The sequence below is a fragment of the Neovison vison genome, chromosome 2, assembly GCF_020171115.1.
Source record: "Neovison vison isolate M4711 chromosome 2, ASM_NN_V1, whole genome shotgun sequence".
NCBI lineage: Eukaryota > Metazoa > Chordata > Mammalia > Carnivora > Mustelidae > Neogale > Neogale vison.
The window spans coordinates 154,142,901-154,155,354 of NC_058092.1; the positions used below are offsets into that span (position 1 = coordinate 154,142,901).

General features: G+C 49.8%; 1 protein-coding gene across 4 annotated transcripts in view; it reads left to right on the forward strand.

Annotated features, from left to right (window-relative positions):
* The first annotated feature begins 1,275 nt into the window (after positions 1–1,275).
* The window catches only part of SIPA1L2 (signal induced proliferation associated 1 like 2), a 212,922-nt gene continuing 201,743 nt past the window's right edge, over positions 1,276–12,454 (forward strand). For all 4 annotated transcript variants that reach the window (XM_044239357.1, XM_044239358.1, XM_044239359.1 and 1 more), the window contains exon 1: positions 1,276–1,332. The gene's annotated coding sequence lies outside the window, so the exon portion shown is untranslated. The remainder of the gene's footprint in view (positions 1,333–12,454) is intronic.

The following is a 12,454-nucleotide window of genomic DNA, read 5'->3' on the forward strand; positions in this document are numbered from 1 at the left end:
AGCATTCCTGCTCTAGGCTGAGGATTGCCTGGGGGCAGGGTTGGGGCTGGGCCTGGGGAACCTGGACTTCTTGCGTCTCCCTGCAACCCCACCGCCGCCCCCTCCCCACCCTCCCCCGCCACCTGCAGCGAAGCTCCCAAGTTTTTATCCCCGCTGCATTCCTGTGCGGGCACCCACTTGACCTCATCTTAACGTTCTATTTATTTACATGTTTCTCCGTGCCACCTCCTACCCCATTCCCGGGGGCAGGGGCTCTCTGCCAGGGTCGTCCCGGGGCCGAACACAGTAGGGGCACCGTCTGGGCGGTCCTGGGACGCCCCCACGCCGGCACACAGTGGGGCACCGCCTGGGCGGACCCGGGCGACCTCCGGGGTCCGCACGCAACTAGGGAGCGGCCTGGGCGGTCCGGGAGCGCCCTCCCAGGCCGCAAGCAGCCGGATCTCGCCCCTCCCGCCGTCCCCTTCTGGACACGGCGAGGCGGCCGCTTGGGCTGACGCCGGCCTCGGCGGCGATTCTGCCGCGTCTTGGGGCAGGTGCCCGCGCAGCGTCCGCGGCTGGCTGTGTCCTCTCGGCCGGCGACACTCGGGCTCCGGCGGCGCGGGGACCCGAGCGCCAGGCGGCTCGTCTCTCCCTGCTCCGGAGGCTGGAGGGCCGGGCAGGGTCGCGACGGCGCGAGGGGGCGGCTCGGAGCCGGACTCGGGGTTTTAACTTGTCGCAGCCGGAGGGGAAACGAGTCCGCGGAGGGCGGCGCCGGCCCTCCCGGGGCGCGGGACCAGGTAGGCGGCACCTCCGTCGAGGTCGCCGGGCCGCTGCCCCGCGCTCCGCAGCCCGGGCAAAGACGCCCGAAGCCCTCCGGGACGCGCCGCTCGCTCGCGCCGCGGGGCCTGGGAACCGCGCACCGGCTGAGCCGGAGCCCCGCGGGGCGGCGGGACGGACGGCGCCCGCGCCCAATGGCGGGGCGGGGCCGAGGGGGCCTGCAGGCGGCGGCCAATGGGAGGCCGCGGAGCGGGCGGGGGGCGGTGCCGCCGGGCGGGCGGGCGGCGGCGTCGGGAGCCGGCGCGGCAGACCGGGAGCCCGGGAGGAGCCGGCGGAGCGGGAGGAGGACGACGGAGGAGGAGGAGCGGCGCCGCGCCCCCGCCCGCCCGCCTGAGCACAGGCCGACCGCTCTAGCCGCAGCCGGCGGGTCCGGGCCGCCTCCCGCCGGAGCCCGGCGCCGGCAGAGTCCGGGCCGATGGGCAGCCCCGGGCAGCGGCGGGCGGCGAGGCGGCGGCCCCGGTAGGCGCCGCCGCGCGCTCGCGGGCTTAGCAGGTCCCGGCGGACTGCGTCTCCGAGGTGCGTGGCGGGCGGGCGGGCGGGCGGGCGGCCGGGGAGCCGGGGGGTCCGCTCGGGAGCCTGCGGGTGGTGTCCGGGCACGGCCTGCGGGAGGACGGTCCCGGGGTGAAGGGGCCGTCCCGGGGGGCGCCTCGGGGGCTGACGGCGGGGCCGGGGGCAGCCCCGGCGCGCGGGGCGGGGGACCGGCGGGCAGAGGCGCCCGCGCTCCGGGGCCCGGGGTGGGAGAGGAGCCGCCGCCGCTCGTTCCCTCAAAGTTATCGATCCGCGGAAAGGTTATTGCCGTCTTGGTGACACGAGCACCCCGAGGACCTCCTCTGGGTGCGCAGCAACTGCTCCGTGACTAACCGAAGAGCGAGAGAAAGGCTGCCGGACGCGGCGCAGCGGCGCGCCGGGCGGGGCGACTTGCTGAACTTGCGGCGGGGTGCCGGGGACCCCCGGGAAGGGGTGCGCCCCCCCGCGCGCGCCCTCGCCGGAGTCCCTCTTTGTAAGACCCCGAGCCCGGGCGAGCGCCCTTCCAACTCGGCGCGACCTCCCTTCGGGGTCCCGAGGGCTCCGCCGTCTCCCCGGGTTCCGTGCCGCGCTCCATCCTCCGCGCCGGGCCTTGCCGGGTCCCCCTGTGTTACTGAAGGTAGTTTGTTTGACCGCGTCCTGGGAGTATCCCCACGAGCACCTACAGATTAATTTTCAACCGTGCCGCAAACCCAAAGAATCAATTTCGGTTCATCATCTACAAGCGAGGAGCTGATGCTTCTGGGGAAGAGAAAACAACTTGGCATTACCCCTCTGGGACATATTTGTCATCATTAACCTGCTTCAGTTAAATTAATTCAGCCCAAGATGACTCCAGTGTGAGTATTGGAAAAATCAAGTGCACTGGTCACGGAAGTACGGTCACCGAACCATGATTTTGTGTCAAAATAAAATTGTGTATGTTTTGGATTTTTGTCGGTTAGAGTTGGTTTTCATAAGGATGGCCCTTTTTTTTTTTTTTTAAACAAAGAGTCTTGACGATTCTCATACGTTTCTCTTAGTAAGTTCAAAATAGTCACTAAGATTTTTCTTTTCTTTGCCTCTTTTGTCTGCAGTTTTCATTTCTAAATGTTAACACTAGATGGCTTTCTTATGACAGGCATTTAGGAAACTAGGCTTTTTGAGTTGCCTGTCTGCAATCCGGGCCGCAATTTTTCCAGTTTTGCAATTAGTAATGGGAGAAAAAAATCTCCAGAACTGTTGCTTTCTTTGAAATATAGGACTTCCTCATAAAACAAACGTCTAGATTTCAAAGGTGCTAAATATTTTTTCTGGCATTCCTAGAGATGAATTTCAAGAGACAACCTGATCACCATTATTAGTTACAAATTTAAGGATGTCTGTTTCATGTTTTGATTTATTTGAGGAATACATTTGGGGAATGTATTTAGACAGCATTTTCACTTCCCATGTTTACTGCTTAATTTAGTAGTTCACTGCTTGATTCAGAGGTGGATAAAACAATATTACACACGGGAAAGTGCGGTCTTTCTGGAGTTTTGGGTGCAGAGACAGCATGGATCCTTCCTAAGATTCCGGTGATGGAGGTAGTTGGAATCCGTATGCACGATTCATCCCAAGGATTGTGTTAGGGCATATTTATTTCTTTCTCTCTAGTTGGTACTTGGTTTTTCACTTCTAAGCACAACCCCTTATATGAGAAACACAGTAGCCTGTAGTTGGCCTTTTTAGCAGAAGCAGGTTCTCAGGTATATGTTTTTAGCCTTTTCTTTCTAAATTAAGACCATGCCAGCCTGTCCAAATCTTGCCTAGGTAGGCAAACTTGTTCATGAGCTGGAGAGATATCTTGGACTTATTTTCTGGCCGTCCTTTATTGTGTGTCTTGCCCAGCTTAAAATATGACATGTTGAATTTGTTTGTTCTAAATTAGAGAGTATTCATAAATAGCTGAAAGGGGGGGGGGAACCTCTAGCAAACATCTGGGAAGTAGGAAATGAAATCCGAAGCAGCTTTTATCAGTACCCACATGCTACCTATAGATGGGGTGAAATGAACTTGGGTGAGAAGCAGTGTAAGCGTTTGGTCTGGAAAGTAAGAGCTAAATTGCAGGTATGGAAGTACATTGGGGTACAGGCTGCAGATTTTCTGATTTAAGTGTATATTTTTCATCAGATGCTTATGTTTTTAAGTCTTAACCTTTCTTAAAGAGCTTTAATTATGGAATGTGATAGGGGAATTATCAGAGGACCACGATTTGGCTTTTATGATGTTTACTGTAGTTAAAGCTGTGTACTGGGGGTTTATAAATTGTTTCCCCTCACCCCCTTGGGACTGGAATGGTATTTTAAAGGCTTTCTTGATACCTGAGCTCAGTAAACACCTGTCTGCCTGGTGATCTTTTCACCTGAGGCAAAAGGAGTAATGGATTATTCATTTTGATAATCTATCTATTGAAAGGGAGGAAATATTAGTGAGCTCCTTGAAAGGGCAACTGTCAGGTAATTGGAACTGGTCTGAAAGTGTTTATGTTTGGTCCTCAAAGCCAATTAAAAAGGGGTTGTATTCACTGCATACTTTGCAAAGAACTATGTGTTTAAATGAATACTGCCCCTCTCCAAATCCCAGCCATTACTGGTAAATTCAAGGTGTTTTGGTGGTTGGTTTTTTTTTTTTTGGTTGGTTGGTTGGTTGTTTTTAGATCGAGGAACGCATTGAGTCTTTGCATTTATGATCTTCTTGTCCTAGCGGTTTAGGGTTACAGATCCTTTCAGAGACATGCTGAGTTTGAAGAAAATTTAGATTGCTGTTGTTACTGAAAAGCAGAGCAGTTTTTGCTCTGTTTTGAACTTGAATGAAATACGATGTACAGTTCTAAAGAATACAAGGAACTGTGTTCCAGATTTTTCTACCCCTATGAATGCGCCTCATTCCCTTGCAGAGTGATAGGATGGGGAGAGCGTTTGGCGGGAGGGACAAGAACAACTAGTTTCCTGCCTCTACGGCCTGGCACAGGAGAGTCTGGATGAAGAATTTCCACGATCTCTTTCAGCACCAACACTTTAGATTTCTTTCACATTTGAAATAAAGGTACTGGAGTGATGCACATGACTGATGGTGATAGTTGACATTTTTAATGATTTTGTCTTTTCTTTCATTGCCTTCTCGTGTGTTTACATATGGGCATTGGTTTGATGAACTTGGTTTACCTCAGCATCAGTGATTCAGAAATCGCTTTTCTGTTCCAGTCCCGTTTAGCTGTGACCCCTTCAAAGGAGAGAGAACAATACAACGGGACTTTCAACAGTTCATAACTTCAGAGCTAAATTATTTTGGTCCTTCCTGGACTTGATTCATAAACTTTGGTTCCCAGGAGTGGGAACTGAAGTGAGCCAGAGCTGGCCCATGGTAGAGGTTCTCTGTCTTGAGAAATTACATATGTAGTGTAACCTGATGCCCTGATGCTTTCTCTCCCCTGCGTATGGCCAAGTTGGGTGATGAGAAAGAAGGAAAGAGGCAATAAGTTGAGTCTAGTTGTTGTAGCATCTCTGTACTACAAAGGTCCTTAAGGCCACCCCTTCCTTGCTGTGTGGTTGCTGTATTTTTTTGTTTTCATCCATTTGCAAAATAAAAGAAACAGAAACAAAAGCAGATCCTAGGGATCATCACATTTGTCAGTAGGTGATGCTGCCACACAGACGTTGAGAATGAAGGACAACAGTTACTCTCTGTGTTCAGCGCGTTTCATCAAGATGCACTGAAACATGTAGACCACCAGAAGCTGTTTGTTACCTGTAGCACTGAAATCTCATTCTACCTGTTGATTTGCTTTCTAACCCCCTTGGTGGCCTGTAGAACAGATCTTTCTAGAGATGCACTGCAGTGACTCACGGAGCAACACCTGTCGCAGCTGGACCCAGAACTGAAGTCTTCCCGCTCACCTTGACCTGTATAGAGTAGGAATGCCCTTCCTTCCGCTTTGCATGTCCTGTCTGCAGTGATGGAGTCCAAGTGCGCATTCACTTTTTTTGTGGCAACGCCCCTCAGACTCTGTGAGTTTCCTGTTCGCTAAAACCCCTGAGTCCTTAATCACACGCTGCCATTAGCCACATCTTGCTTTCCTGGACAAGTGTCATTGCAAGACCTGACATGCATTGTGTTTTGTTTTGCTTTGTTTTAGCTGGTTCTACCCCTGGTGCTTCTTGGAATTTGACTCTGTTATTTAGCACCTTTTTCTGCTCTCTGAAAGAAAGGTCGTCTGCAGTGTCTCTAGAAGCTTCTAGGTTTACTGGAGTCACTCTTGGTTCTAGTTAGGTTACTCATGCACCAAATTTCTTACCAACGGGCCAGTGTTTCTGCCTTTTCCACACAGGTGGCCTAGGAGAGCATGTCAAACTTCCTTTGCTGCTTCTACAGCCCAAGTTACCCTAAGACAGAAATGAGTTCCACTTTAGTGTGTCCCTAGTAATTGGAACTGCCTCTGCATGGTTGGTGATTACAAAATATTCATTTAATGAGTGACTGACTGAATGACTTAGAAAATAGGGCCCCATGTGACCTCTGACCCCCGGACGTCTTAAGCACTAAAAAGACTGTGGGAAAGAGCAGAATGTGTTGGGCTCTCTGCACTTATTTTGTTGCTGCGTGTTATTTTATTTTGCACAGCTTTCAGGTAGCAGAGAAGAGAACCATGATCTTTTCCCATTTTCCCTGTGTTTTGATTATCAATTAGTAGATACTCTTCCCTTCCTACTTCCCAAATATATTTAGTCCTGAGGGGCTTTTTGAGCTCTGCCCATTGGATTACTCCATATTTTTCACTTTTGCGTATTTGCTAAATCTGAAAGAAGCTCCCGGTTAGTGGAGCTGTTGAGGCAATCAGAGTCGTCCAAAGTAGGCTGTTTAGTTGTGCGTTCAGTTACTCAGAAGTAAAAAAAAAAATCTAGATAGAGAGCCAATGTTAAAAATTGTTACTTGGAAAATCAGAACTCTTGGATAAATTAAAAAAAAAAATTATGTCTGCCGAGATGAACTATTTGTGTCGACTTAAAAAAGCATTTCTGATGGCAGAGCTTAGGGCGTAGGAGCCTGGGTAGTGAGCCTGGTGACTGCTGTCCCTGTCTTCTCTGGCGTTTGGTGGCACATTTGGCTCCTGGTTCAACAGTGTGTATTTGCACAGCTCAGGGATCGCTTGGGGATATAGTCTCCTTTGTACTGAAGTTTCTAATAAGTAAATTTTTAGGAATTACAGTTTTCATTTTTCATAAAGGACAAAAGCTGTTGTTGAGTGTTGAATACCTCATTCCAGGGCAGCGATTTCTTTGTAGTAGGTTTTCTACTTTTTTTTTTTTTTAACATGCATGCCCCTTCCGTACAAAATCACTTTTTTTAAAAAAGATTTTATTTATATATTTGACAGACAGAGATCACGAGTAGGCAGAGAGGCAGGCAGAGAGAGAGGGAGAAGCAGTCTCCCCGCCGAACAGAGAGCCTGATGCGGGACTCGATCCCAGGACCCTGAGATCAAGACCTGAGCTGAAGGCAGAGGCTTAACCCACTGAGCTACCCGGGTGCCCCCCAAATCCCTTTTCTAAGTAGATGTCTGTATATGTGTGCATTTGCATATATACAGGTTTGTGTATGTGTGTTTATGTGTACGTATGTGTATACATGTATGCGTGTAAATGGACCATGCTAAGATACAGAAGTTAAAAGACATAAAAATAGACATTTTAAGAAGGGTGGTATTAAAAATAAATAGAAGTGGAGTATTTCCTTTTGCATTTAAAGGGCTCTTCTGTTACCCTTTGAAATGTGGGGCCCCAGTCTGGAGACCCTTACTCTCTGCCCTCGTGGATTAGAGTTTATAACCCTTTGGAAGCAGTTTCTGTGGGGCTTGTCAGCATCTAACGAGGGAAGTTTAAGACAGACCCTGCCCTGGGCACCTGCATGGCTCAGTGGGTTGAGTGTCTGCCTTCGGCTCAGGTCGTGATCCCAGGGTCCTGCGATCCAGTCCCACATTAGGCTCCTTGCTCAGCGGGGAGCCTGCTTCTCCTTCTGCCTCTGTTGCTTCCCCTGCTTGTGCTCTCTCTCTCTCACAAATAAATAAATAAAAATCTTTAAAAATATATTGTTTAAAAGACAGACCTGATCCTTATGGGTCCCTCTGTTTACTATATTTCTATATTTGTCAAAAGACTTTTTTTTTCTTTTTTTAAACTTGGGGCTGTTCTCTTCTAGAATTGCTTATGGTTTACTTAGAAGTTTCATTGTGGGGGAGGGGTGGGAGAACGTATTGGGGGATACTGTTCTCCCAGGACCCTTTCTGACTGAACTCAGCTGTTGAAGAAGCATCCTGCTATGGCACAAAGCCCACACCAGCACCCCGCTCAGGGCAGAGAGATGTAACTAGTCATTTGCTCATCTGGAAACTTCTGAAGAGTAAGAACAATTTTTTTTTTAAGTGGTCTCCACACCCAGCATGGAGCCCTACACGGGTCTTGAACTCACGCCCCTGAGATCAAGACCTGAGCTGAGATCAAGAGTCGGTTGCTTAACAAACTGAGCCACCCAGGCACCCCTGCAGAGTAAGAACATAATTAGAAGTACAGATTAACAGTACAGTTCTGCCTCTGTGTGTCATTGGCTAGAACTGTGGCACACACCAGCCCCTCCTGCAGGGGAGTTAGGGAGCCTAGCCCCCCAGCCTCTCTAGAGCCCCTGGTTGCCCTCTGAACTAGCACCTCCCACCTCACCCTCCCTGCTTTGTACTTTCTGCTCCCTTGTACTCTGCTTGACTTTAATCTGTAGCACTTAGGATTGCCTGACATTTAATTGCGTGTGTGTGTGTATGTCAGTGTCAGTTAGGCTCCACACCCAATGTGGGGCTTGAACCCACGACCCTGAAATCAAGAGTCACATGCCCTACCGATCTTCATTATTCTATGATTATCTTCTGTCTCACCTCAATAGGACATAGGAGCCACACGGGAGGGCCATTTCTGTTTCACTCCTGTCTTGCCTGTACTTCCAGGGATTTTGCCACGTAATATGCTCTTAGCAAACAAATATTTGTTAAAGGAATGATGGAGAGCCATGGGTTTTAACATGAACCAAGTGTCTGTCTTGGCTTTTGTTGAGCTAAGTAGTGTTGCCACAAACATTCTGTTTATTTCTTCTATAAATGGCCTAACAACCTTTTATATTTCATTTTAAATCTTTTTTTAAGGCATTTGAGATGACCTGTGATTGACTTTGATACCAAACTAGTGAAAGTGGAGAAGTAGTTCTTTTTTTTTTTTTTTTAGATTTTATTAATTTATTCAACAGAGAGAGAGATCGCAAATAGGCAGTGAGGTAGGCAGAGAGAGAGGGAGAAGCAGGCTCCCTGCTGAGCAGAGACCCCGGTGCAGGACTCGATCCCAGGACCCTAGGATCATGACCTGAGCCGAAGGCAGAGACTTAAACCACTGAGCCACCCAGGTGCCCAAGAAGTAGTTCTTGAAGGGAGTGATAGTGGAGATCCATCTCTTCCATGAGGACCTTGGTTGCCCTGCTCAGAGGGCATGCTCCGGGATCTGGGGCACCCTAGGGATGGCCTTCTTTTCATGAGAGAGTGGTCTGCACCTTTCCCAGAGTCTCAGAGTCTCAAGTGCACAGTCCTGTTCGAATCCAATGAGGCCGCAGTTCACTTAACCCTGGTTTGGGCACATTAAGAAAGATGACTGGAAAGACATGATTTCCGAATTGCGTGTGGTCACCTGTGGCCTTTCACCTGTCAGTCTGTTAGCCACGATCATCTCTAGAGAAGACAATGATTCTGGAACCTCATCAGCAGGTGACTGTGTACCTCATGTTGACTTACCACTTCTGAGGATTGCAAGTACATGAGAGTTACTTAGGCCTTAGATTAGTAGGTATTCAGGAAGCATGAAAGTCTCTTATCTTGAGTATCCTGAAATGGTATTAATTCCGGCATTCGGGGATTCAGAGCGCTGTCATTCTAGCTCCTGTTTGTGTCAATCTGTGTTACAATGTGCCATGAGGAAATTGGAGGCATGATTGAGCAGCTCAGCTGAGTAATAGTAAAACCACCACATAGACCAATTGGTTTTGCTTACTTCAGAGCTGTTGGAAGTCCTTTGTTGGGAACGATGCATCTATTTTCATGTGATCGTAAGAGTGAGTGATGGAGACCAACGTTTTTGACTTAGGAATGGAATAAAGAACTGGGGAGGGGTATTCTTCAAAAGAAATGCAAAAACGATTGTTCTAGAACTTTCATTGGTGTTCTCTCACATACTTGCCAAGAACCTTGTAAATCGATGGGATGACCCCCTTTCGTGGACACAAAAATGAAGGCTTAAGGAGAGAACACATGCTTTTCTTAGTCTTCGACTTTAAACCCAGTCTCTTTGCTCCAAGGACAGGTCCCTTTCCTCTCTTCCCAGCTGCCTGATAAGGTGTGGTTGGTTCCCACAGATCTCGGAAGGCGCGAATGCAGGGAGGGAGGAAGTAAGGAAGGTGTGTGCTCAGGAGAATGGCGGGATCCAGCCAGCTGCCCCTGAAAAGGGGTGAAGGGGTTGCCCAGGGTTGGGCTGAGGAGTCTGACCTGTTCCTTCAGCCAGAGGATCATCTGTTATTAATTAGAAATGTTGTAATTTGTGGTGGGGTAGCCCATTGAGTGTGGTTATCCGTCTTTTGTTGGGCAGCGAGTGGAACATTTCTTGAACTCCTGCGTCTTTGCCAAGATTAAAAGAAGTATAAGAGGAAAACAGTTTTTGTTTTGCATTTATACTTTGGCAGATTTGCATAATCTCTGTTTGAGTCAGTTGAATGTGAAGCCCTAAATAAATTTCAGGCATTTAAATATTTAAAAGGATTCATCCACAGCCCTTTACTCACCCAAAGAATGAGAGCTTTGCAACAAAGAGCAGAATCCCCTTGCAGATGTAGCCCATACAGACTTTGTTCACCTTGTCATTGAATTATGAAACATTAATAGCAAACCTAGAATTGGAACATCCGCTGAAATGCTCGGCTGGCTCTCTTCCAAAATATTGTTTCCCTGGTAGAGAAAGCAGGACGGTCTGTTGAAAGCTGGCAGTTAGCCAGGCCGAGGGGCTCTGACGCAATCACCGCAGTCCCTACTTTGCTAATTTTAGGGCAGTTAAATCTGGGTGATGTCTGATGACTGCTGTCGCCGCGCGTCTGGTGGTGTGGAGCTTTCCAAACCCATCCTCCGAGCCTGGCATCACCGTCCGCGTTCGGCTCCCTCCGAAGTGAGCCGAGGAGCAGGGGCAATGTTGGGCTGGCACGGGAGATGGAGTGCTGGGGAGCCGGGCCCTCGCGAGGCTGCAGGAGACACCGCCTCAGATCTCACTATTTGCTTTGTCACCCCGTCAACAAATCCGTCTCCGAGTACACTTGGCCGTGGGAGGTGTCGGGGATGGAGGCAAGTGTAAATAGAGGCTCCCGCCTTCCCGCCTTCCCGGGGCAGCCCGAGGACAACATTCTCATGTTTTCCTTGCTCTGCCTGCAAGTGCTGGCTGGTTTCACGCCGGGCTGCTGCTTCCTGCCTTCTCCTTTTTGGGAAAAGGGAAAACAGAGCAGGAAGATGGTAATTTTTGGAAAGCCATTCAGAGCCCTGTATGGAGGGTCCCCCGGGTAGAATTTTCTGGCTCTTGCAGGAGAAGGAGGTGGGGGCGAGGAGGGCTTTCGTGGCTGTGTCCACGCCACTGAGCTCCCTGGACAGTGAGTGGAATCCCGTCGGAAAATAAGGATGTGAGCCACACAACCTCCAGGTCTGATTAAACGCTGGCCTCCTGTGGCTTCCCAGTGGGGTGTGAGACCTGCAAGGCCAGGGGCCTGTGACTTCATCCCTCCCCCCCCTTACATGCACCCCAGGTGAGCAGCCGGCACAGCTAGCATAGTCACTGACTCACTGCCTTTCTGGCCTCAGAGGGGCCCTTGCACTTGTCCTCAAATCAAACTTCTTCCTGTGACTGATTCAGACACTGAAGAGACTGCTTGAACAGCAAGGCCCCATGTGCAAGGCCACGGGCCGCCTTGTAGGGCGGTGAGCTGCTCACCCCTTCCCCTGTCGGCGTTCTGGCCACGTGTCAGGAGGTGAGGATCGTGTCCGCGGAAGACACCCTGGGACGGACGGATGGACGCTGTAGCTTCTTTCAGCCCAAGGCTCCCCGGGCTGCTGAGAGTGTGGGGGGTTTTGCTTAGTCAGGAGAACGCTCGAGAAGACAGGACCCGGGGCGCCTGGGTGGCTCGGTGGGTTAGGCCGCTGCCTTCGGCTCAGGTCATGGTCTCGGGGTCCTGGGATCGAGCCCCGCATCGGGCTCTCTGCTTAGCAGGGAGCCTGCTTCCTCCTCTCTCTCTCTGCCTGCCTCTCTGCCTGCTTGTGATCTCTCTCTGTCAAATAAATGAATGGAATCTTTAAAAAACAACAACAACAACAACAACAAAAACTGTCCTTCTCTCCATGCTTCTCTGCCCATGGTTTTCTTAAAAAAAAAAAAAAAAGACAGGACCCGAGCTATGCTTTGGAACACGGATAGGATTTGAATTTTCCATGAGGGGCCCTTGTGTGCAGTGACACTCGAGGCTGTGCAGGACCAGCAAATGCAAATAAAACCGTCACTTAGTCGTTCATGGGACTCTGGTGTTGTCCACAACGCACTCTGCCTGAGACGAAACCCACCTCCTTGCCTGGTTTAGGTTTTGCAACTCCCAAAGTGGATTTTTATGATGAAAGCAACATCACGGAGAAGTGACGGATGGTATTCTTGACGTGGTGGTTGACTTGTCTGTCGTGGAGATAGTCAGTCTGATGTCCCCCCATGGGAATTTGTTAAGGGCTGTGGAGTGTGTCATAAACCTGAAGGAAAAATATAGAAAGTAAATGATAAGCTTTTTTAAAAAAATATTGACATAATAAATAACACTGTATTAGTTTCAGGTATACGTAAAAACTGACATTTCTGTGCATGGTGAAATGATCACCACAATTTAAGTCTAGTTACAAAATTGTTTTTTTGGGTGATGAGAACTTTGAAGATCTACTGTCTTTGCAACTTCAAATGTACTATGCAGTGTTATTTACCGTAACATAGTACATTAC